This window comes from Macaca fascicularis, chromosome 10, assembly GCF_037993035.2.
Source record: "Macaca fascicularis isolate 582-1 chromosome 10, T2T-MFA8v1.1".
NCBI classification, from domain to species: Eukaryota; Metazoa; Chordata; class Mammalia; order Primates; family Cercopithecidae; genus Macaca; species Macaca fascicularis.
In genome coordinates this window covers 106,379,659-106,404,242 of record NC_088384.1, presented here as the reverse complement: position 1 = coordinate 106,404,242, position 24,584 = coordinate 106,379,659, and the positions used below count along the sequence as shown (strand labels likewise).

Sequence of the window (24,584 nt, the reverse complement as noted above, 5' to 3'; positions counted from 1 at the left end):
GGGTGGTCAAGGAGAGGGACTTTGCATACAGGAGGGACTTCATAAATGATAGCCGTGATGTCCTGGAGCCAGACCATAATCCTTTGAGCTAGACAGGGCAGGTAGGAAGCTATCACACTTATTTCAGGAAAGAAGAGACTGAGGGTCTGAGAAGGGAAGGGACTTGCCCAAGGTCACCCAGCTGCACAGTCATAATGACTTGAAGTATAAATAAGGATCGTGTTGATCTTCCTCCACTCTTCATTAGAAGGACATGTGTCTCTTGGTGCCCGGTTGGGCTGCAGCGAATGCCCCGAGGCCTGGAATTTTCTTCCTCATCTTATTAGTTTGTTAAGTCAGATTAAACCAAATAAGCATTTGTTTGACTAGAGGAACAACAAAGGATTTCACAGGGACTGTTCAAACATCAGTGATGACTTATGGTAGTGAATCAAATAAATCCTGCATTTGAAATGTTTTTCTTAAGAAATTACAGTGAGGCCAGGCACGGTGGCTCACACCTATAATCTCAGCACTTTGGGAGGCCGAGGCGGGTAGATCACTTGAGGTCAGGAGTTTGAGACCAGCCTGGCCAACATGGTGGAACTCCGTCTCTACTGAAAATACAAAAATTAGCTGGGTGTGGTGGTGCACGCCTGTAGTCCCAGCTACCTGGAAGGCTGAGGTGGGAGAATCGCTTGAACCTGGGAGGCAGAGGTTGCAGTGAGCCATCTTGCCACCACACTCCAGCCTGGGCAACAGAGCGAGACCCTGTCTCAAATAAACAAACAAACAAACAAACAAACAAAAATCAAAGAGTGCCTACATGCGTCAGGCTCAATCCTCATGGCAACTCTTTGAAGGTGGGACTGTTACCCCATCTCACAGGGGAGGAAACTGAGGCACAGGGAAGCAAGTGATGCCTGAGGCCACAAAGCCAGGAAATGACAGTGGTGATGATAATAATAATGCTAGCTGGTCTTGATAAGCCGCTTCTGCCTCGCACTGAGCATGGTATTTACAGGAGCGCACCGGCTTCTCTGAGCTCCCCAGGAGGAGAGCACTCTTACTCTTTCCATGTCACAGGTGAGAAACCAAGGCCCAGCTGGGTTCCATTACTTGCCCAGATCACACAGCTACGAAGTGGCAGAGCTGGGATTTGAAACCAGGCTGCCTGGGTGCTCAGGTCACTCAGGGGTGGCTGAACGGGAGATGCTCAGGGTTTCAGAGGGCACCCCTCCCCCAAGCTACCCCTAGCATCAGCTCAGGGCCAACCTGAGCTGGCCTGGCATGGCTGGGCAAGGAAGTGCAGTTATGTCTTCCCCAGGATGCTGTTATTCCACAGTTGCCACAGCCCTTGAGTGCACAGAACCACCATGAGGAGCTCCAGGATCCTCCCCATTTTACACAGCAGAAAAGCCAAGGCCCAGAGAGGGTGTGTGACTTGCCCAAGGTCACACAGCATGGTCGTGTGGGCTACAACCCCACTCCCAGCTCCTGAGCCTGCCCTCAGCTGCGGAGGCCCTGGAGGATGAATTCCAGGAAGAAGAGGGGAGCCAAAACCTGGCCCTCCCTGACACTCTCCAGGAACGGGCTTTCCTCTATTCCTTGCTTTTCTATCTCCTAACTTGGTGGGACTAAGCCTCACATGAGCTGGGTCACAAAGGGGGACAGGAAGGACATTCCTGGCAGAGGAAACAGCACAAGCAAAGGTGGACAGCATGTGGAGCAGGGAAGGAGGCTATCTGGTTGGGATGCGGTGGAGAGTGAGGAGCCGGGGCGGGGAGCAGGTAGAGTCAGGTAAGGGGGCCTTGAACGTCATGCCAAGGAGTTTGAGCTTTGTCCAGACGCGATGGGAAGTCAGGAAGGCTTTAGAGCAGGGAAGGACCAGGATCACTAAACAGAGGGTGGACTATTGCCATCACCTCCCCACTATCCCCCCTGCCTCTGTCCTGGCCCCTCCAGCCCATTCTCCACCCCCAGCCAGAGGGATCCATGAAAACTGAAGTCAGACCACGTCCCTCCTATGCTCAGAACACTCCATGACTCCCATCTCCTGCAGAGAAAAAGCCAAAGTCCTTATACAGCCCACGTGGTCCTGCAGGATCTGCCCCCAACAGCCTCTTGGCCCTCATGTCCCCTAGTCTCTCTCCTCACTCACTCTGCTCCACACACTGGCCTCTTTGCTACACCCCAAACGCAGCAGCCACAGCCCCCACTCAGGGCCTGTGCATCGTTCCCACTGCCTAGAACACTCTCCCCTCCCCGCAGCTCCCTCCCTCATCTCCTACAGATCACTGTCAGCTGTCACCTGCTCACCAGGCTGTCCCTGCCCCGCCCATTGAAATCCCATCTCCTTTTCCTGCTTCATTTCTCTCCCTAGCACGGATCTTCTCAAATGCAATATGCAACTTATTTATCTTGTGTATTGCCTGCTCTCTCCACAAGTGTGAACTCCATGGGGGCAGAGACCTTTGACCGTCCTATGTCCTGCCATGTCCCCAGCGCCTGACCCACAGGAATTGCCCAATAAATATTTGTTCAGTGAATGGATTCTTTTTTTTTTTTTTTTTTTTTTTTTTGGCAGAATAACTTGGTGAGGACCTTCTCTGGGGATACAGATGGAGAAGTGACCTGCCCAGGGTCACCCAGCTCACAAGTGGCAACCTCATCTGGCCCCAAAGTCTGTGATTTTTGTCTCCATTCCAGGCTGCCCCTCTAGGCATTAGGCCCCACATCAGCCACTATACCACTGAATATGCCCACAAGGCTGCAAGCTGGGGTCTGTCCTCGGTTCCATCTTAAGCTAGAGGCTCAGAGAGGTGAGGCGATTTGCCCGAGGTCACACAGCAACTTAGAGTGTGAGTTCGGCTCTTTCTGCCTCTGTATTTTGGGTACTTTCTGTTACAGCAGCTCTGCCTCTCCCTCCTCCTTTCCTCTTTCCAACCAACGTGTTTGCGGCTGGAACATCAGGCCTGTTGTGCGTGGCCTTGACATACACCATGTCCTGGGCCTGGCCCCGCCCACCACCCTGGCTGGGCCACGAGAACAGCGCCTGGTTCCACATGCCTCAGGGATGAGCCGCAGAGAGTGTGACCAGGCCCAGCTGACACATCTCAGAGCAGATGTGGGTCTGCCTCCCACAGGCCCAGCCGGTCCCCCAACACCAGCCAAGTCTCAGCTCATCATTGTCCCCCGGGGGGGTGTGCTGGGCCTTGTGGGGCAGAGGGAAAGGTAAACCATGACCCTGAGGAGCTCAGAGATCAGGGATCTTAGGAAGCCGATTCAGGCCTAGAACCAGGGCCAAAGTCTTCGTGGTTTTAGAGGAAAAAGAGACTGGCTCTGGGGTTGAAAACAGTGTCACCAGGGACCAGGCAGGAATTTAAAATGAACAGAGTGGGCTGGTGTAAGATGATAAATAGCTACTATTCCTTGGCCTCAGCATCAGAGAGACAAGAGGGAGTGGTGGGGACTGGGGTACATGCCTTGTTTAAAGACAGTCAGTCACCTCTCAGCTCTGGCTGATGGTAGTCCCTAGAGAACGGGGCCCAATATGGTCAGATGCTCCATGCCCTGATTTTCCAGAGGGAGTCAAAACACAGCTTTTTGTGTCATATCCACAGATTCTTAAATATTGGCTTCATTCTTTTTAAAAACTCTGTGTGGGCTGAAGAAAGCCCCACAGGCTTGGGGACCAGATTGGGCCCCTGAGGCCTCCAGTTTGCAGCCTCTGTTCTATGTAGCCAAATGGAGCAGGCAGAGAAGGAGCAAATCTCAGCCTGACCCCCAGTCAGGAGCTACAGGTTGGGACGGTGGCCAGGACCCAGCTCCAGCAGCTCCAAGGGACGTGGGGAAGGTTTCTGTCATCTGGTCCCCTCCTCCACTCCATGGAGATGATTTCCCCCGCCCGCCAGCTCCAGCAGGCTGAGGGGTGAAAGGGAGCCTGGGCGGGGACCGAGGTCTCCTTTCTCACATGGGACACAGCTGTGGATGTGTTTTTCAGGCGGATCCTAATTTCTGTCTTCCCATCCCCCACGGCTCTGCCACACTAGGAAGTGGGTGACTCTTTCTGTCCCAAGCTGTCCCCCAAAAGCCCTGCTCCATGCTCCAAGCTACCTGCTTCCACAAGCACAACTTTGAAGCTTCACCATGTCCCTTATGACCAATTTTCAGATGAGGAAACAGGCTCAGGTAGGGAAAACATCTGGCCCAGGTCCCTACAATCAACACACAGAGGGGCTGGACTCAAACCCAGGCCTCATGCACTTGACCACTGGGCCCTCATCTCGTCTCTTCTGGTAGAACCCAGCCCACCCTCCAAGGCTTGCTCCAGCGCTTCCTCCTGGCTTACTGAACAAGCAACCAGGCCCTTGGCCCACTGCCAGGTATTCAGACATGAACAGATAGAGTGTGTCTCAGGCTCCCCTGTGCTGTTAGTTGAATGAATATTTCACTCATTTTCTCCAAAGTCGTGGGCCCTTGTCCACATCCAATCTGTTGTCTCAGCCTCTGACCACATGTCTGTACACTTCCCAGATGCCTCCTCTTGGATGGTCCCCAGGCATCCTCCAAATCAGTGTGCCCAAAGCAAGTTCAGCAACTTCCCCCAAACTGTCCCTCAGCCTGCCTCCCTTGTTTTGGAAGGCTGCACGACTCTTCAGTGTCCAAAGCCAGAAACACGAGCATCATCCATAATGCCTCCCGCCGCCATGCCTCCAACCCAATTGATCACCAAAGTCCGGGAGTCTCGTCCTCAACCTCCCTCAAATCCATCCACCCTCCTCTCCTCTGAGGCTGCCATGCCAGGTCAGTCTCATCACCTCTCACCCAGGTGGCTGCAGTTCCTTGCCGCCTCGCTGCTTTCCCCGCGATGATACTTCCTCTTCCCCAGATTCAGACTCCTGCAGGAGTCTGAAAGACACCTACTGTTTTCTGCTGTTTACTCTCAGAAGCCCCCCGTCACTTGCAAAGGAAGTGTAGCACCTTGGCAAGCCTTAAAGCCCCTGACCTCTCCCTTGCAATTTGTACGTCCCAGTCAGCCCAAACTACCCACTTCTCCACGGTGTCTTTTCTGATCTCTGAGTCTTTGCATAGGTTGTCCCTTTTTTTTTTTTTTTTTTTTTTTTTTTGAGATAGGGTGTCGCTCTGTTGCCCAGGCTGGAGTGCAATGGCACGATCTTGGCTAACTGCCACCTCCACCTCCCGGGTTCAAGAAATTCTCCTGCCTCAGCCTCTCCAGTAGCTGGGATTACAGACATGCACCACCACAGCCCAGCTCATTTTTTTATTTTTAGTAGAGATGGGGTTTCACCGTGTTGGCCAGGCTGGTCTCAAACTCGCCACCTCAGGTGACCTGCCCACCTTGGCCCCCCAAAGTGCTGGGATTACAGGTGTGAGCCACCGTGCCCAGCCGTGCACAGGCTGTTCCTTCTGCCTGGTGTGTTCTTCCCACTCAACTCTTTGTCTGACTACTCCATATATGCCCTTCAGGACTCAGTTTACATGTCACAGGCTTCATAAACCTTCCCTGATGCCCTAAGTCTGGTTTAGGTACCTGCTGAGGTCCTACAGTGTTCCCCACTTCCCACCACGTGTAAGTCAAACTACTGTTATGGGAACCAGAAACCCTTCCAGATTTTGTGTTTGTTTTGGATTTTAGAGACAGCGTCCCTTCCAGGCATTTTCAGCAGAAAGGATTCAACACAGGGAATTGAACACTCACAACATTGCTGGAAGGGCTGGAGAGGCACCAGCACCACACAGCAGAACTGGCCCTTCAGGAGAGCTGTCAGCCACTCAGGATGGTGGGGAATCAGGAGGCCACAGAGGAGCTGTAGACTTTGAGAACACATTGCAGCACCATCCAGCGATCTGGAGATAAGGAAGCCACCACCGCCACCGCTACCTCTAGACTCCCCAAGAGTGGTACCCAGACGCCAAGTTTGCTGCAAGAAAATCCATCCCATGTCCATGCTCACCAACAGAAAGAGAGCCCAGGCAAAAACAAGGCCGCCCCCACTTTCTGCTCTCACAGGAAGGCATCTGCCTGGCAGGACCTGCAGAGCGTACAGACCCCCTGCTGCAAAGGAGGCTGGGAAATGTAGCGTGTAGCCTTCCAGTCTCTGCAGCCACTTGCTAGAAAGAGATATTAATAGGAATGGATGCTGAGGATCAGATGACCCTGAACATGAGGTCTTAGGATTCCCTATCTCAGCCCCAAAACCCTCTGTGAATGGAATCCTCTGCTTACTTGTCTGTGTTCCCTGATGGACTGTGGACACTTTAAAAGGCCAGGATGATGCCTTGGATATCTCAGGCTCAGCAGCATCTTGCATAGGCCCAATGCAAGACAGCAGTAGTCATGTAAGAAGAAAAATAAGAACTGATATTTATTGAGCATTTACTATGCACTGAGCACGGGGATACATGTTTTACATACCTGTTTACATATTCACAACCCAATAGGGTAGGGATTATTGCTGTCCCTACTTTATACATGAAGAAGAGAAGGCCCACAGAGGTGAAGTAAGTTTCCCAAGGTCACCCAGCTAGTACATATCAGAGATTAGATTTAAAATGCAATCTGTCTGACTTCAAGCTCCAAACACTTGCCATTTATGAGAGGCACCTTTATCTTCTCCCAGGTATCTTCTCCCAGGCATCCAGAAAGGTCACAGCAATGTTGTGCAATGAATGAATGAATACACAAGTCTCTTCTCCTTTAGGAAACTGTCCCCATCTCAGCTGCCTTCACTCCACTGGGCCTGGGTTCCTCTCCAGAATCAGGGCTCAGAGAGTAAAAAGAAATGCATAACACTGCACTGGGACTCCTCACCTAGGGTCTGTAGGTGGCTCTTAGGCTCCATGACCACCACTCCCATAAAGTTGCTAGCATTTTGTGTCTATATGCAATTTTCTGGAGATATGACTCAAAACTTTCACTAAGCTTTCAAACTTCAAAAACTTGATACTGCTGCATCAAGGAGGAAGACAGGAATTTTCCTGCCTTCTGACCTCAGTTCCAATCTTATGACATAGCATGCATTCACCTGTATATCCATCCAACTCACCTATCCATCCATTCATTCTCTCATCCACCCATCCATGCACTCCTCCATCCTATTTCCCCATCCACTCATCCACCCATTCATCTATTCATTCACCAATCAATCTAACCATCCATCCATCTATCCATCCATCCATCCATCTATCCATCCATCCATCCACCTATTCATCCATCTATTCTATTATCCACCCTCCCATCCACCAATCCATTCATTTTTCTACCTATCCATTCTCCTATCCATCCATCCATCCATCCACCTACCCATCCATCTATTCTATTATCCACCCTCCTACCCACCAATCCATTCATTTATCTACCTATCCATTCTCCTATCCACCCACCCACCCATCCACTCATCCATCCATTTACCCATTCATCTGTCCACTCACTCATCCATCCACCCACTCATCCATCCACCCACTCTTTCATCTATCCATCCAACCATTTGCCCATCCATACACCCATCCATTCACTCGTGGAATCACCAATCCATCTACCCATTCATCCCTTTATCTGTTTATTCATCTAGCCATCTATTAAGTCATCCATCATTTTATGTATTAATTCATTCATTTAATTATATATTTATCTATTCATTCATCCATCAATAATTCACAGTATTCAACCATGAAATCACCCACGCCATCCATCACACAATTTAAAATCCAGCACTCGTTTATTTATTCAACCATCCATCATCCATCTCTCCATTTATCCACTAATTTCTTCATTCATGCGTTCACTAATCCATTAATTCAATTGTGAATTATCTCATTCATTGATTCATCTATTCTTTCATTGATCTATTTCTTCATCCATTTTATCCATTCAAAAACAGTTCCCTTATCTCCACATATGTACCCAGCCATTAAATTATCCATTTGACCATCCATCAAGTCATCATCCTTTCACCCATTAAATGCTCCATCCACCCATTCTGTTCTCTATACCAGAACCAAGAAGGGAATCACAGCTGTCCCTGCCCTTGAGAAGCTCACAATCAAGTGATGGAAACAGACAGCTACAACCCTGGAGGTCAAAGGGAGCTCCAGGCAGGTGCCTTCACAGAAGGAGACTCAGGTCCTTCTGGGGATTCAGAGAAGGCTCCTTGGAGGAAGCAGCATCCAACAAGGACTCATGAAGTCAGAAAAACAGTGAACAAACTCCCTTAGTATCCCAGAGGGTAACTTACAGGAACTAACCACCTAGATGCTCATTGAGCTCTTTGGAGCATCTAGGACTGAGAACACCTGTGGCAAATGTTCACCCAGGAATTCCCAAACCCAGTGGATGATGGAACACTTTCCCCCTTGTCACTCCTATTAATACCCCAGAGACTCTGTGTCCCTCAGATCTGTGTCCTCAGAATGGATAAATGATAAAATAGATTTGGGAAATGCTAGTCTGGTCCAAACTTCTTGTTTCCACAGAACATCTCTGACCTCAAAAATTGTGTTCATCTGTAGATAAGATGCAATGCACAATTTTTGCCCAAAGACTCCATTTTTTTTTTCTTCAGACGGAGTCTTGCTCTGTCACCAGGCTGGAGTGCAGTGGTGCGATCTCGGCTCACTGCAACCTCCGCCTCCCGGGTTCAAGCTATTCTCCTGCCTCAGACTCCCAAGTAGCTGGGACTACAGGCGCCCGCCACCACTCCCAGCTAATTTTTTGTATTTTAGTAGAGACGGGGTTTCACCATGTTGGCCATGATGGTCTCGATCTCCTGACCTTGTGATCTGCCCGCCTCGGCCTCCCAAAGTGCTAGGATTACCAGCGTCAGCCACCGCGACCGGCCTCCATTTTTTTTTCACCTGCAGAGCTGAGCACAGTGTGTGGCACACAGTAGGTGCTCAATAAGTATTTATCAGCCGGGCGCGGTGGCTCAAGCCTGTAATCCCAGCACTTTGGGAGGCCGAGACGGGCGGATCACGAGGTCAGGAGATCGAGACCATCCTGGCTAACACGGTGAAACCCCGTCTCTACTAAAAAATACAAAAAAAAAAAAGGCCGGGCGCGGTGGCTCAAGCCTGTAATCCCAGCACTTTGGGAGGCCGAGACGGGCAGATCACGAGGTCAGGAGATCGAGACCATCCTGGCTAACACGGTGAAACCCCGTCTCTACTAAAAAATACAAAAAACTAGCCGGGCGCGGTGGCGGGCGCCTGTAGTCCCAGCTACTCCGGAGGCTGAGGCAGGAGAATGGCGTGAACCCGGGAGGCGGAGCTTGCAGTGAGCTGAGATCCGGCCACTGCACTCCAGCCTGGGCGGCAGAGCGAGACTCCGTCTCAAAAAAAAAAAAAAAAAAAAAAGTATTTATCAAAAGAATGTGGCCCTTGTTGAAGGAGTCACTCCAAAATGGCCCTTGGCTTTTAAGCTCTCCCTACTCCCCACTGACCCCTGTGTGACCTCAGTCAATGCCACAACTCCCAGGCTCAGTTTTTCTGTCTGGGAAATGGGCAATAAGGTCATCTCAGCAAATATTGATGCAGGAAGCACATGATTAGACTCGACTTTGGTCGCAGGCTTTGTCTCAGGATGTAGCTCACAGCCACTTTCTCACCCTGGCTAGTTGGGTTTCTAGCCAGCGATGAAGACCTAGAGGCATCTGAGCCACACTGAACCTTCGAGGTCGAGGCTGGTACCTGGAAACTGCCTGAGTAATCCCACTGTGTTCCTGCCCAGCCTGATGGGACATGAACTGGAAATTCCCTATAATATTTGCTCATTAAATGATTCCTCCCCTCCTCCTGCTTTTTCCTCCTGCCTCCCACTCTCCCTTACCCAGCTCCCAAAGCGCCTGCAGAAATCTCTGCAAAGGAGTCCGACTGGTTTGGGGAGGGCTGAGCGGCCACTTCTTCCTGCCGCCCACCTGCCCACCCGCTGCCGGAGCTCAAGCCTCCGCCTGCCGGGGTACGTGGGCTGTGCAGTTCTAGAACACGGAGCCGAATGCCCACGCAAGATAAAGGGACCACTAGCGCCACCTCAGCCCAGGCCCAGCCCTTGTGCAAATCAGATCTTTGCTCCACAGAGACAGCCACGGGGATGAGTGGATATGCTTATCTGATAGGGCCGCGAGGCCTCCAGATGATTCCAGGAGCTGTTTTGTCTTAATCAGGCTTTGGGCTCCTCACTGCCATGCCAGTGCGCCCGCTCTTCCCCCATTTGGGCACATCCTCATCCTCCTTCCAGTCAGTCAACACTTATTAGGCACTTTCTGTGTGCCCAGCCCTGTGCTGAGTGCTGGGGACGTAGAGGTAAATATGACAAAGTCTCTGCCCCATGGAACTCACAGTCTGAGGGGGACAGGGCAGATACATAAAAAAAAAAGAGAATGGTCACAGGGATGCGGGTAACTCTCAAAATCATGATATTGAGGAAAAGAAGCCCAATAAAGAATACACTGCTGGATTCCACTTACAGAAAATTGTAGAGAACGCAAACTAATGCACGGCCACAGAAAGCAGATCAGCCACACGAACACTGGAGTATGTGCGGTTTATCATGTGTTTGTTACACCCCAGTAAAGCTGTTGAGAAAAAAAAAAGAGAGCGAGCGAGATAATTGAGAGGCAGTGTGAGCAGTGCAGCAACGGTGAAACTCAGGAAGGTCACGGGAGGTGGATGAAGAGGGTAGTCAGGGAAGGCTTCCTAGAGAAGGCAACTGTTGAGCAAAGTTTTGAAAATGAAGACAAGTCACATAAGGAATGAAGAAAAGATAGTGGTGTTAGATTCCAGATGGCCTGAGCTCAAATCCTGACTCCTGTGGATTCACAAAAAGCTGTGTGTCTTTAGCTCTCGGAGACTCAGTTTCCTCATCTGTAAAATGGGTCTCCTATTCACCTGATAGGACTGGTGGGGAACTGAAATTATGGAAAGCCCTCCACCTGGCATCCAATGCTCACAGCATCTGCAAACGCCCTGAGGCAGGAGAGGAGCAACAGAGAGGAAGTCTGTGGTTGCAGCAGAGAGAGGAAGGGGAGAATCAGCTGGTGGGAGGGAAGGCCCCGGGGACCAGGACTGCAGGATATACAAGCCATGGTGAGGGCTGGAGTTGTCTCTTAGCACTGGGGAGCCAAGTGTGGACTGGATAAATGCAGGAGAATTTTATCAACAAAGCTGTCCTTTTAATGAGGTCACTCTGATAATTACAAAAAACAATTTTACAGTCAGGAAAACTGAGGCTTGAGCTGAGGATTGCTCCGAGGTTCCTGTGGAATCACAGAGCTAGAAGGGAAGTGGTCTCCCATCCACCCGAACCTCTCTGTAATTCTCTAAGCAGACGAAGGGCTGTTATCCGGGTCTATTTGCACACCTCCGGCGATGGGAAACTCACAGTGTTAACAGTTCTTCCTACAGGACCCAATTAAGAGAGGCTTCTCAAACCAGACCCAGCTCTTCCCTGTAGCTCTGCCCAGACACCAGCTGCTACCCTGCCAGAGCCATACTGGGAGGAGCCTGCTGTGGGCGGGGATGAAGTAGGAAGAGATAGGAGTGTGACGGAGGCTTTCTGGGTGCCGCCCCCCGTGCCCTGCCACAAGACCCCAGGACATACCCATTCCTTCTCTGGGCCTCAGTTTCCCCATCTGTAAAAGCGGAGGTACTCAGTGCTCCACAATCTCCTTCCAGCTCTCAGAAGCAGACTTGGCCCTGCCGAGGGGCCTGGCAGGGGTGGGGTAGGCATGGGGTTCACCAGTATCTCCTGTCCATCCGCGTCTTGGGGGCCAGGGCCCTGTCTGGGGATAAAGGCCAGTGCCCCAGGGTACAGCCAGCTTAATAACAGGTTCCAGGATCCAGGAGGGGTTTGAACCCAGGAGAAAAGGTTCAAACACAATTGAGCAGCCCACGTTCCTCTCTGTAGCTCTGAAAGCCAATTGTTCCCACACCCAGAGGGCCTGGTCCCCGCTCTCATCAAACCCATTCACCCCAGCGGAGCCCCCATCTGTGTGCCTACCGCATGCCAAGCTTCCCACTGCGTTCAGAAGATGCACACTCCTGACTTTGGCCATGAGCTGTAGACCTGCCCCGGCCCCCAGTTCCCTCCTCACTCACCGCTTTGCACAGGCCAAGTTGAGCCCTGACTCCAGGCTTTTGCGCTTGCCATTCCTCCCGCCAATCTTGCCTTGGTGGCTCGTCCTCCAGGCCTCCGGCCAAGCTCACCTTCCAGTGAAGCCTCTGATCCCATCCCATTGATCTCAGCTCCCTGCCTTGTTTTTCTCCATCAAAGTCTTCACTGGGATGTCACTGGGATGTCCTAGTCCTCTGCCTGGCGTCTGTTTCTCCCTGGATTTGGAGCTCTTAGACGGCAGAGTCTAGGGCTGCCCTGGGGCTGGCTCTGACGTCACCAGGCCCAGGCTGGACCCAGCCTGGTACCCACCTCACAGTGTAGGTTACAGAACAAATGAAACAGGCATGGGACCATCAGTGCTTCATCTACACAGACCCTCTCATCTCCACACACAGGCCAGGGGAGATGCATAGACCTGGACACATTCACTGCACCCCCCAAACACACTGACACACACATGCGTGCACACACACACACGCCCCCCGTGCCCACCTCCCCTGGCCTCCACTCCAGAGCTTGGCACCCAGACCTCTCAACTTTCCCTCCTTTCACTGGGCGCCAGCTGGCCCTTCGCCAGCTCCTCTCCCCCGGCTGCCCGCCTGCCCTGGGCACCAGACTCATAAAGGACGAGGAAGGGCCCGGGGTGGGCTGGCTGGGCGCCATGTGAATGCGGCCCCTGGGGCCTTCTCCTCCCCCCGCTGCCAGACACCTGTGTAATGAGTGTCATTACTGGGGACCCGTCGGGCAGGCCCCAGCTCGTCGCAGCCACCCAGGCTGCACATGATGCTGGGGACAGGGTGCAGGGAGCATGAGGGGCGGGGGATGCTGGGGGCATCTCTGCCCTTCCCAACCCCAAAGCTCAGCTCTGGGTTTCTGAATCAGCAAAGACGACTTCCCACCTTCCACACAGATTCCAAACCTCAGGCCCTTAAGTCCCCTATGGGCTAAGGTCCAAGATGGACTCGGAAGGAGCCAAAGGAGGAGAAACACTTATTGAGCACCTACTGAATGCCTACTTGTTGCTAAGAGCTGGCCACTTGTACTTCCCACTATCAGACACTGTCTCATCCATTCACCCCTCTTCTGTTTGCTTATTGCACATCTCTGCTCATTCAAGCACAATTGAGCACCTACTGTGTACCAGGCTGTGTGCTAAACACATTACATATATTAATTCATTTGTCCTTTCAGCAATCCTATGACGTGGCATTTTATAGGTAGGGCTCAAAGAGGTAAAGTGTCTCACCCAAAGCCACACAGCAAATAAGCAGTGGGCCAGGAGTTAACCCTGGCTCCAATGTCTGTGTTCTTAACCACTTACTGCTTTACACTACCTCTTCCACCAGCCCTACAAGGGCAGGGGTTTTTGTCACTGCTGTGTCCCTAGCACCCAGCCCGGGGCCTGGCATATAAGAAGCGCTAAAAAATAAAATCCAAGGAATAAATGAGTGGACGAATGAGTGAATGATCTCACTGTGTTCTGAGAATATCTTTCCAGGTGGTGTTTATGGATGAGGACACGGAGGCTCAGAGAGGTGAAGTGACTTGCCCCAAGTCACACAGCGAGTGTGTCACAGCACTGAGACTGGAACTAGGATGGGAGTTCTGCCCCTCTGCCCTCCTGCCCCCCCCCATTGGCCCTGACCTCTCCAGACTGTCCCTGCCCCTGGACTGTGGGCCACATGAGGGCAGACGTGTGCCTGTCTCTGGGCAGTCCTGGGATCCATCCTGGGGTCTGCCTGTGGTGGAAGGCAATTCCAGCTCCTCCCCTTGGCCCCAAGGCCTTCTGAGAGGGAGACCCTGACAATAACACCTCCTCACCCCGTCACTCTCCTGACTCCCAAGCAGTGATGAATTTCCCAGACACGCCTGCACCTCACGCCGCCTCAGGGCCTCTCTGTGTGCTGTTTCCCTCACTAGGAAAGCTCTCCCAGCCCTTCTGCCCCAGCCACAGCTTGGAGGGCACCTCCTCTGCCAGGAAGCCATCCAGGCGGCCCCACAGCCCACAGCTCTCGGGGCTGCAGGGGTGAACGTGGGACCCTCTCCTCTACCCGTGTTCTGGCTTCTGTCTTCTCCAGGGGAGTTGAACCCCCTCGATTCTCATGCCTGTCCAGCCACTGACCTTCTAGGGGAAGCTGGCCCAGGCCTCAGTGAGCTCGTCTGTGAGATGGGTAGAAGCTCTGAACGCCATCTCAGGCGGTCTTGCCGTCTCTCACATCAGCTCCTGCCCAAGTCCCAGCCGCCACTGCCCACTCAGCCCACGAAGCCCTGCATGGTCCGACCCCTGCTGGCCCTCCAGCACCATGTCCTGCTGCTGTCCCCTCCTCACACCCCTTCAGCCTCCTCACCTTTCCTGGAACCTCCCAAACCCGTTCCCACCCTCAGGGCCTTTGCATGCGCTGTGGTGAATTTCCCTCTGTTGGAAATCTCTTCCCCAGGTCTGGTCCTTCTTCTCCTTCAGGCGTCTGCTCCTCGGCACCGCCTCAGAAAAGCCCTGTCTGACCCACCCAGCTCCCAACACCCCTGCTGATTCCCACCACGGCCCTTCTCCCTGGTGAAATCCTCTCGCCTCTTCGAGCATTTGCTCACCAATGTTAATCTCCTCCATCCTCTCCTCCACCACAGTGAGGGCAGAGACCTTGTTCACTTCTGGGTCCCCTGCAGTCTGGCATACAGTAGGTGCTCAAGCAATGGTGGTGGAATGAAGGGAAGAGCATCAAAGTGCTGCCCCACCCCTGCCCGCCCCCGGCCCCCAGCCCAAAATCAGGGACTGGGAACCAGGAGGCCCCGCTCTCGCCAGCAGCAGGCGCCCCCTCCAAGCCCCAGAGCCTGTCTGGTTCCCAGGCCCATAAAAACCACCGCCCTCACTTTGCCCTGGGGCAGCAAAGGGTGAAGGAGGAAGACGTGGGGCCCAAAGGCTGACCTGTCGTGGATTCAGAGGCCTGGGCCAATGAAAGTCAGTGTTCACAGAGCACCTTCTGGGTGTCCAGGTGCAGTTTAGACACCCCTCACTCATAGCCCTCACTGCAGCTCTGCAAGATCGGGACGACCACAATCACCCCTGACAGGTGAGGAAACTGAGGCACAGCAGGGTGCAGCCACGTGCTCCAGGCTGTGCAGCCTGAGAAAGGTGAAGTCAGCATTGGAACCCAGCTCCACCGGACACCACAGCCAGCATTGCTCTCATCTACGGCAGTGCACGGAGACCATGTCGGTGCCAGCTATGTGCCAGGTGCTGGTTCTGAGCACAGGTCCTGGAGCCAGACTGCTTAGTGCCTTAGGCAGGTGACTCTACCCCTCTGTGCCTCAGTTTCTCCAGTTGTGAAACAGTCCACATGGCACCTCCCTTGTCGGCTGCTGAGGAGACAAGAGGAAATTATCTCTGGTCAAACAGAGAGTGCCCTCGTTGCATGCCCGTGGGAGAATTCATTCCCGCTCTGAGCCTCAGTTCCCCCGTCTATCATATGGGGATTAAACTATGCCACTGTGTTGCATTGCTGTGAGACTAACATGACGTATTTGCCCAGTGCCTCCCACACAGTGGACGCTTACTCAGAGTGCACTGTTCATTCACTCTAGTCCTCTGGGCCTCACTGTCCCCATCTGCAATCCCAGAAGGCAGCCCTGATCACCCAAGACCGATGCTAAGTCCTTAGTGCAAAGATCAAGGGGTCCCAGAGCAGCCCTGACAACTGGGGATATCCTGGGGGTGGGGAGGACAGCTGAGTGGCTGGGATCAGGAAGCTGCAGGGGGCCCGGGTGACTCACCCGCTGGACGGGCTTGGGGGCTGGGCTGCGGCCCCCACGCACCCCTCTGGGCCCTGCCTTGTGCCCAAAAGTGCTGTGTCATGCTCCGTCATGTGGCTCCGGGTCATTAATACCCGAGTTCTGGGAAGCTTGGGCCGAGTTCCCGGAAGGGGTCAGCCAGTTCAGTAAACAGATTGGCTGGTTCATCGTCACAGCTGAGCCGGGCGGGCCTGCAGCTCAGGAGGCGGGAGATGGAGGCTGGTGGCCAAGGGGACACAGGAACCGCCCCCGGCCCCATTTGGGGCTGGCACCTCCCAGGGCAGCCTGGCCCAGGCTCTGCAGATGAAAGGAGAAACCAAGGCCCAGAGAGGGCAAGGCCGTTGCCAGAGATCACACAGCGGGTCCGGGGCGCGGACCTAGAAGTCTGGTCTTATCATCCAGTGCTCTCAGCATCACTCTGACTGATGGGCAGGAGGGGCCAAATCACCCCAAATTGTAACCTAAGCCCTTCAACCCCCCAAATCCTAACCTGGACCCTAAGGCCAGTGTGTTGGATGAAGGGAGAAATAAATGGAAGGCAACTTGGGAAGGAAGCAGCTTTGAGGGGACACTGGGCTGTCCCCTGTGGTAGATCCTATAATAATAATAACTGCTTCTAGTGTTTCTTGAGCATCTATTATGTGCAGGGCACTACCCTAAGCGCCTTCCATAAATCTACCCATTTAATATTCAGCCACCTTTATACAAATAAACACAGCCGTCACGTTTAAAGCATCCACTGAGTGCCAGGCACTGAGCTGGGTGATTGACGTGCACCACCCGGGATCCTCTGTAGACCGTGCCGGGGGGCATCACCGTCACCCCCGTTCATCAGATGAGGAAACGGATGCCCATGAGGGCAAGCAGCTGAGGCATTTGGTGGGAAGAAAGCAGGCTCCAGAGTCGACTGGACCCAGGGATTCAAATCTTTACTTTGACCCTTCCTGCCATATGGCCTCATGCAAGTGACTCTACCTCTCAGAGCCTCGGTTTACCCATCTGGTAAATGGGGATGATTATGGTCCTGGAAACACGAGCCAGATTTGGTGGGAGCGCGTGAGTGTCATGATAGGGCAGTAGCCGGAGTGAAGACTTTTGGGTTGAATCCTGCTGTGCCCCTTCTTGGCTGTGTAACCTCGGGCATGCTGCTTAGCCTCTCCGGGACTCGGTGTCCTGTGTAAAATGGACGTAGCGCCTCCCTCATGCGGGAAGAATGAACGAGCAGAAACCCCGCAGCCTTCTGTGCAAGGCCAGGTATTCTGTAGCCACTGAACGCAGGCGACTTGTTCTTATATTTCGCCTGTGATGGCTCCACTGGGGTGAGGGGAAGGACCCTAGACCGTGGGCAGAAGGACGAGGCACCCACATTCTTTGCTGCCCTTTTGCACCCACAAACAATCTGGAAAGAGAAGCTCAGGCTTGCCTGCCTCCTTGAGGCTTGGGGCCGAGGCTTGTCGTGAATGGTTGCCATGGCATCCTCCCCACCTTCCCACCAGTCACTCTGCCTTGCTATGGACTCCATGTTCCTCCCCTGCTTAAAACCCTCTAGGGCTCCCCATTCCTCTTCTCATGCACTACTCCCCAGTCTGGCTGAGCCCCAGACAGGCCTTATCGTGGCTCTTTGGTTCTTGGCACCCAAGCCCCAGCCCCAGCCCCCTTGGTCCAAGCTCTCACCCCCATCATTCCCACCTCACATTTGAGCACACACAGGGCCCTCCACCCGGCATGCCCTCACTTTCCCTAATCCATCTGCCTGGTCTGTTTCACCCACCCTTCAACACACATATTCAAAACCTTTTCCTCCAGGGAGGCTGCCCTGATCCTCCCCTCTGAAAGCGAACTCTTTCTAGACTCTCTCTCTAAACCTCACTTAAGTCTTTCTAGCATTATATATCAACTATTTTTGTCCATCACCTCAAGTTTTGGCAGCTGTGAGGTAGAAAATTTGCACAAGAGAGATTTGGGGGGAAAATATTGCCTCTAAAATACTTAGAGAAATCTGCTGGTGAGCTATGGTGGCTCATGACTATAATCCCAGCACTTTGGGAGGCCGAGGCAGGTGGATCACTTGAAGTCAGGAGTTGGAGACCAGCCTGGCCGACATGGTGAAACCCTGTCTCTATCAAAAAACACAAAAATGAGCCAGGTGTGGTGGTGCATGCCTGTAGTCCCGGCTACTCAGGAGGCTGACGTGGGAGAATCATTTGAACCCGAGAGGTGGAGGTTGCAGTGAGCTGAGATTGCATCACTGCACTCCAGCCTGCTGGGCCCCTGAGTGAGACCCTGTCTCAAAAAAAAGAAAAAGAAAAACCTGCTAAGTTGAAATGTTAAAATCTTTAATTAACCCACTCACACTTTACAATTCTATATGAAATTTCTAATCTAATATTTATAAAAATATTACAAAAATTTTTGAGGCGTTTGTAAACAATCTGTGAGTGAGAATGTTTCTTGTTAGGCAAACATTCCCTGGTGTACGCAGGGTTGCCAAGAACCCGAAGTAAGTGGTAAAATAGACGAGCTGCTTGTTGCCACACAATTTCAGAAGTGAGGTTCCTAATATTATTAAAGTGTTTGGGTGATTTTTCCAACCCTCTTTTGGGTCCAATCTGACCTTCTGTCTCCGCTTTATTCCGTCATCCTCATCAATCTGTCTCCTTCAACTCCTTTTCCAGTTCCTCGTCTTCTTACTTCCCTCCACCTGGAAAACAGTCTTCCATATTCCCACCACACGTGCTTGCTCACACTCCTCCGCCCCCTGGAATGCCCTCTCCCCTTTTTTGTGGGAACCTGACCCTTCTTCAGAGCTGAGTCCAAGCACCGCCTCCCCAAGGCACCCCTTCGAGTCCCCATCCAGAACCATCTGCCAGGCTTGGAGGCAGCTGTGCTAACACTCCCGGCCAGCTCCTCATCTGCAAGATGGAAGGGCTGCAGTATCACAGAGGCCTCAAACTCATGGCCCTCAGGCCCAAACTGGCCTGTATATGCATATATTCGCCCTAACATTTAAATATCAACAGGTGTCATATAACAATCTAGATCAAGCTTGTCCAACCCGCAACCCACAGGCCACATGTGGCCCAGGATGGCTTTGAACGCGGCCCAACACAAATTCATAATGTTTCTTAAAACATGAGATTTTGTTTGCGATTTTTTCTTTTTAGCTCATCAGCTATCGTTAGTGTTAGCGTATTTCATGTGTGGCCCAGGGACGCCAAAAGGTTGGACACCCTGATCTAGATTCACAGTTTCTCATGAAAAACTGTCAATCCCGGCCTTCCCATGTGGCGACACTGGCAGAAGCTGAGCAGTGTCCATCCCTTTAGACAGGCCTGCACCTCTCTCCAACCACTTCACCACGAGTGCTGCTTGTCCAGCCCTGGCAGCACCTGAGTTTGGCTTTTTTCATTTTCAGAATCCCTTCTTTTCTTCTATTTTAATTTTTATTATTATTTCTTTATTTTCTTTTAGAGACAGGGTTTCACCATGTTGCCCAGGCTAGTCTCTAACTCTCAGGCTCACACAATCCTCCCATCTCAGCCCCCAGAGTGCTGGGATTACAGGCATGAGCCACCGCGCCTGGCCGTGAGGCCGCCTTTTGGAACCAGTCCTCCAACGAGGCTGATCCTCTGACTCCCTTGAAACAGCAACTTAGAATCTCCTGGTCTGCTGACAAGGAAATGCCCCCTGCCCACTTGTTCCCATCTGCACCCATAGAAGAGACCCTTCCCCAGTGTACATCCTCTGGACACTTAAATTCTTTGAGGCACAGTGTGAAAAACTCAGCATCCCCTGAGGCCAGGTTGTGACCACGCCAGGTTCTAGGCCCTGCCCCAGATCTATGAAGTTGGCATCTGGAGGAGAAACTTTCTAATGTGGCTCCTCAAACCAGTTCCCCATCTCAGCAGACGATAGCACCTGCATCCACCCATCCACTCCAACATCTCCCTCGCCCAACCCAGCAAATCCTGCTGGCTTTGCCTTCCAAACAGAATCCAGCCCCTTCTCCCACCTCTGCTGCCACCACTCTCCTTTTGCCCTGGACTAGGGGAGTCATCTCTGCTGGGTTCCCTGCTCTTATCACAGCACCCTTGCCCCTACACAGTCCACTTGCCCCATTTGTAGCCAGAGAGCTCCTGCACCCAGGACACATTCCACAATGTCTGGAAATCATTTTAGTTGTCACAACTGAGTTTGGGGAGGTGGTGCGACTGGCAACCCCCGCAGCAGGCAGAGGCCAGGGACGCTGCTTAACATCCAACACTGCACAAGACAGCCCCACTACAGAGCATCATCCAGCCCCAAATGTTAATGGTGCCGAGGCTGAGGAACCTGGTGTTATAACCTGAGTCAGGCCATCTCCCTCCTGTGCCCAGAGCCCTCCAATGCTCCCACCTTACTTGCAATGAAATTCGAACTCCTCCTCCTCCTGTGGCCCTCAGGGCTGGATGATCTCTGGCTCTCTTTCACTTTCCCCCACAATACAAGCTTGTTCCAACTTCAGGGCCTTTGCATCTGCTCTTCCTACTATCTGGAATGCTCTGTCCCAGACATCTGTGTGGCCAGCCCCTTCAATTCCTGCAGACTCAGCCCCTTTCCCCATCGGTCCCACTATGGGACATGCTATGTCTTTCACCTATTTGTCATTTCTTTGCTGTCTCCCCCTCCCAAAATCTAACAGCCATGAAGTCAAAGGATTAGTCCATTGTGTTTCCTGCTGTCTCCCTAGTACTTTAGCACATACTAGATGCTCAATAAATGCTTCCCAAGCAAGCACATGACTTGGTCTACCAGGCCTCCTGTGCATTTGAATTTTAGAATTGCAAAGGTTTAGTCTGCTGACAGCTGGTAATTCCTTCATCCTGGAGGACAAAATTCTATAGTTCTAGGACTCCATGATCTGAAGCATCTGAAGCATCCAGGAAGCTTCCATTTGAGGCCCAGAGCATTGCCCAAGGGTCTCACCCAAAGTCTCGCTTAAGGAAGGAAAGACAAGTAGGATGAAACAGAAGGTGAGGCAGGGGCTGAGCCAGGAGTTTGGGAAGGCTGAGGCCACAGGTGGTGGTGGGTGACAGAGCTCAACTTGGGTGGGTCCCAGGACTTCACAGCCATCAGGACTCCAGGAGTGCAGCACCAGCCTGCAGGTCCCTGTGCCCTTTGCAGCATGAGACACACCCAGGGAGGCGCTGGGAGGGGCTTCTGGACACCTCAGGCCACAGCTCAGAAAATAAAGGTGGACAATTTGGCTCAGGAAAAAGCCATGTAAAGTGAGTTATTCACCGAGAACTAGAGCCAAAACATCATAATAAAGAATGACCTTAGAGAGATTTGACTAGGTCACTGTCTTGCCACATGGGATAAAAATTGTGAAAATAAATTGATTTTCTCTTTGACCTAACACAATTATCGTATAATTGCTGTGGTGCACACAGATTTTTAGAATGAACACACTACAGCAAGCGTGGATACATTTAAATATATTTAAACAAAATTGCATGACCGCACAATGCAATGTTCTTTTCATTGTACTTGACATTCCTGACATAATCACGGGGAGGGTCATTTCTGCAAAATGATTCCATCGGCACGGTGGCCACCGCTGAGCCCTGGTCACTGCCCCCAGAACTGGCCCACTGCAGCTTCTGGAAAAATAGCCCCACCCACCCCAGAACAGAGTCCTTAAGCAATCAGCCCCCAACATTTCCAACTTCTGATTCATAAATCTGGCATGGCTGCATCTGATTGGTGGGCCCTGGTCACATGTCCATACCCAAGCTTTGGAGGAGCAGCCCTTAGTCCCCTGGCTGGGGTCCTGGCTTCCTCCTCCGCCCCCACTCCTTGGCCCCACACCTGGCTCCCACCGCCCAGCGCACATCCCTGGAGGCGTCGGCCTCCCATCTTCGGTTTTTAAATGACCAAAGAAGTATCGTGCCCCCTTTTAGAAATGAATGATAAGACAGGCGGGATATGTGTTAGGACTTTTAACAAATAAGGGGCTAATTTCCCCCACTACGAAGGCGGTCTCAAACAAGACAGACCCTCCATGGAAGAGAAAGCATAGAAACAAAAGTGAATTGGGAGCAACCAGGTGCCTTGGGAAGGCGAACATGGACGAAGCAGACGTCATCTCTTCTGAGCTGAGAACAGGAGACACACCGAGGTTCAGAGAATGAGAGCGACTGAGATGAGGAGGAGGAAGGAGAGAGTTTCAGGCGGAGGGCAGCGCTCAGGCAGAAGGGTGGAAGGACTGAGAACACGGCGGCTGCAGCTAGAATTGGAACCTTCTAGACCAGAGGTGGCCCACAGGGCCACAGATATCCACAGAGTCGGGTTTTGTTTATTTGTTTTCAGTTTGAGTCTTTGGCCAACATTTAAAAATCAGGACTTTTCACATACAATCTCAGACTTCTGGCTTCTCTTACTAAATGGGAAGATCTGGGCCGCGTGCCGGCTCAGAGGCCGCTGTCCCCTGAGAAGAGCCTGCTCTCTCCAGTTCACCAAAGCCAGCACCAGCCCACCTTACTCATCCTGTCACCTTCTGGCCCAGAGGTGCCTGGGTTTTGGTTCCTTGTTCTAAAGCCTGCAAAGGAGGATGCTGGGGAAATCAGAAAGCTCAAACAACTCTCTCAAGGCTGTCCAGCAACAGAGCTACAGCCCGGGACTTGGGACACCCAGTCCTGCTGGGGACACCAGGTCCCTCCCCACAGAAACTCCACAGACCCCACCTCAGTCTCCAGGAGCTGCTGACCCTGGCTCGGAGCCCCGGGGGACCAGAAGGCCGGGCTGGGGAAGGCCCCGTCCTGTTTAGGTTTTTGCGGTCTCGTGAGTAACCGAGTGGAAAAAAACAAGCTTGAAAAGATAACAATTACAACGAAATTAAATCAAATCAGACCCGTGACTCATTTATGGAGCCGTAAAAACAGAAAACAAAAACAAGCTGGTTCTGGAGAAGTGAGGCCAGGGTAAGGAGGGGAGAAGTCGGGGAAGGGAAAAAAATAAAGCAACAGCAGCAATGGCCCCGGGACTGTAAATTATCCAGCAAGGAGGGAACCATGCCGGCCCTGGAGGGGCTGGGCCTCAGGGGTTCCAGAGCCGGGAGTCCCGGGACCCCGTGGGAGAGGCCAGAAACCCCACATGCCTGCGGGATGGCTGACCTTGTCCCCTCAAACACCTCGGTGAGTTGGGCACCAGTAGCGTGCCATTTTACAGACAAGGAAGCTGAGGCTCAGAAGGACCGAGTGACAAGCCTCGTTCACACAGCCAGGAAGTGGCAAGACTGAGATTGAAACCTGGCTCTAAAGCCTGTAATGGGGTTCAGTTTCATCATCCAGAAAACCAGCACCTGAGCTCAGCTCTGTTCCAAAAACAACAAAGAAGTCAGAGTCCTGGAAGCTTCCCTGGATGTTTTGGGAGCCCCAAAGCCTGACATCAGACATGGCTGCCCCTCTCTAGGTCTCACTGTCCCCATTTGTTCACTAATGGGGTCACATCAGGCAATGCCTAAGGAAGGCCCCAGCGGGTCTGACCCAGGGGAGCTTCAAAGCCTGTTTCCCAGAAGCCTCTGCCCCCGGGAGATGTAAGAGGAGCTGGAGGCAGAGCCAGAGGGAGCCAGCCCTGCAGGCCCACGATTCCCTGAGAGGTCGTCCTGACCCAGGGAAGAGACTGCACAGGCAGCAGGAAGCTGGTCAGGCAGAGAAAGCAGGGGCGCCGGGCTGATGAGGGTGGGATTTGATGGGGCTAGAAATTGGAAGCCAAAGCTAACACCACCACACGGCATTGGGTTTCAGGTGCTTACTAAGGGCCAGGCATGGTGCTAAGCACTTTCCATCCATCCATCCATTCATTCATTCATTCATTCATTCATTCATTCTGCAACTGTGGACTGAGCACTTGTACAAGGTGCTTTGTTGGGATCTGGGGACACAATGATGATCAGGAGAGACAAAGATGGAGCTGCCACCCTGGAACGGGTCGACAGAACAAGTGGGAACCATGATGGGTCAGGTAGCACTGAGAGATGCAGGGAGGAATTCAGTAAGGAGGGAGTATCAGGGGCAGGAAAGGCCTCATGAGCGGCGACGTTTGAGCAGAGATCTAAAGGAGGTGCAAGGGCTGGCCCAAGCAAAGGGAAGGGCACAAGCAGAGGCCCTGGGTGGGGCATGCCAGGTGCATTTGAGGACCAGCCAGAGGGCCAGTATGGCAGGGACCGAGTCAATCCCTCCAACAGCCAGGGGAGCAGGAACTGTTATTACCTCCTCTTACAGAAGAGGGAAAAGAGGCTCAGAGAGGGGAAGTGACTTGCCCAGAGTCACACAGCCCGGAAGTGGCAGTGTGAGGAGCAGTCACTCCTCACACAGTCAGGCTGTGCCGGGGTGCATCCATGCCAACGGTGGCTCTGTGTGTGTGACGAGGCTGCACGGCCCAAGGGTGGCTCCCAGAAAGCATGTGTCACCTGCCTTGGTCACAGCCGTGGGTGGTATGATTGTGCAATCCAGAGCCCTGCAGGGAGCCAGGGGCCGGGACAGAGGCTGGGCCAGGACCTGACACAGCCCTCATCCCACCCCAGGCTCAGCCCTTCCCTCACTCTGCCTCCCAAGTCCCATGGGGTCTAGGGACTACAAGACAGCCAAGACTCCAGGGAGCTCATTCACACTGAGGTGCAAGTGACTGCTAGAAGCCTCTGGTTTGT

At 52.6% G+C, this 24,584-nt stretch overlaps 2 long non-coding RNA genes across 4 annotated transcripts in view; both read right to left on the bottom strand.

Moving 5' to 3' along the window:
- LOC102130729 (uncharacterized) overlaps positions 1–18,622 on the bottom strand; it is a 42,962-nt gene extending 24,340 nt beyond the window's left edge. The window contains exons 1-2 of one of the 3 annotated variants that reach the window (XR_012419553.1): positions 15,878–15,999; positions 15,033–15,466 (exon numbers count right to left, since the gene is read on the bottom strand). This is a non-coding gene — a long non-coding RNA (uncharacterized lncRNA). Of the gene's footprint in view, positions 1–15,032; positions 15,467–15,877; positions 16,000–18,509 lie in introns of those variants that run through there. The other 2 variants (XR_012419554.1, XR_012419552.1) reach the window with 2 other exon arrangements.
- On the bottom strand, positions 8,904–12,332 carry LOC141407939 (uncharacterized). Its single transcript, XR_012419555.1, has 3 exons — positions 12,094–12,332; positions 11,597–11,777; positions 8,904–10,571 (listed from the first exon to the last, which is right to left on the bottom strand). It is a non-coding gene; the product is annotated as an uncharacterized lncRNA (long non-coding RNA).
- Positions 18,623–24,584: the final 5,962 nt, after the last annotated feature.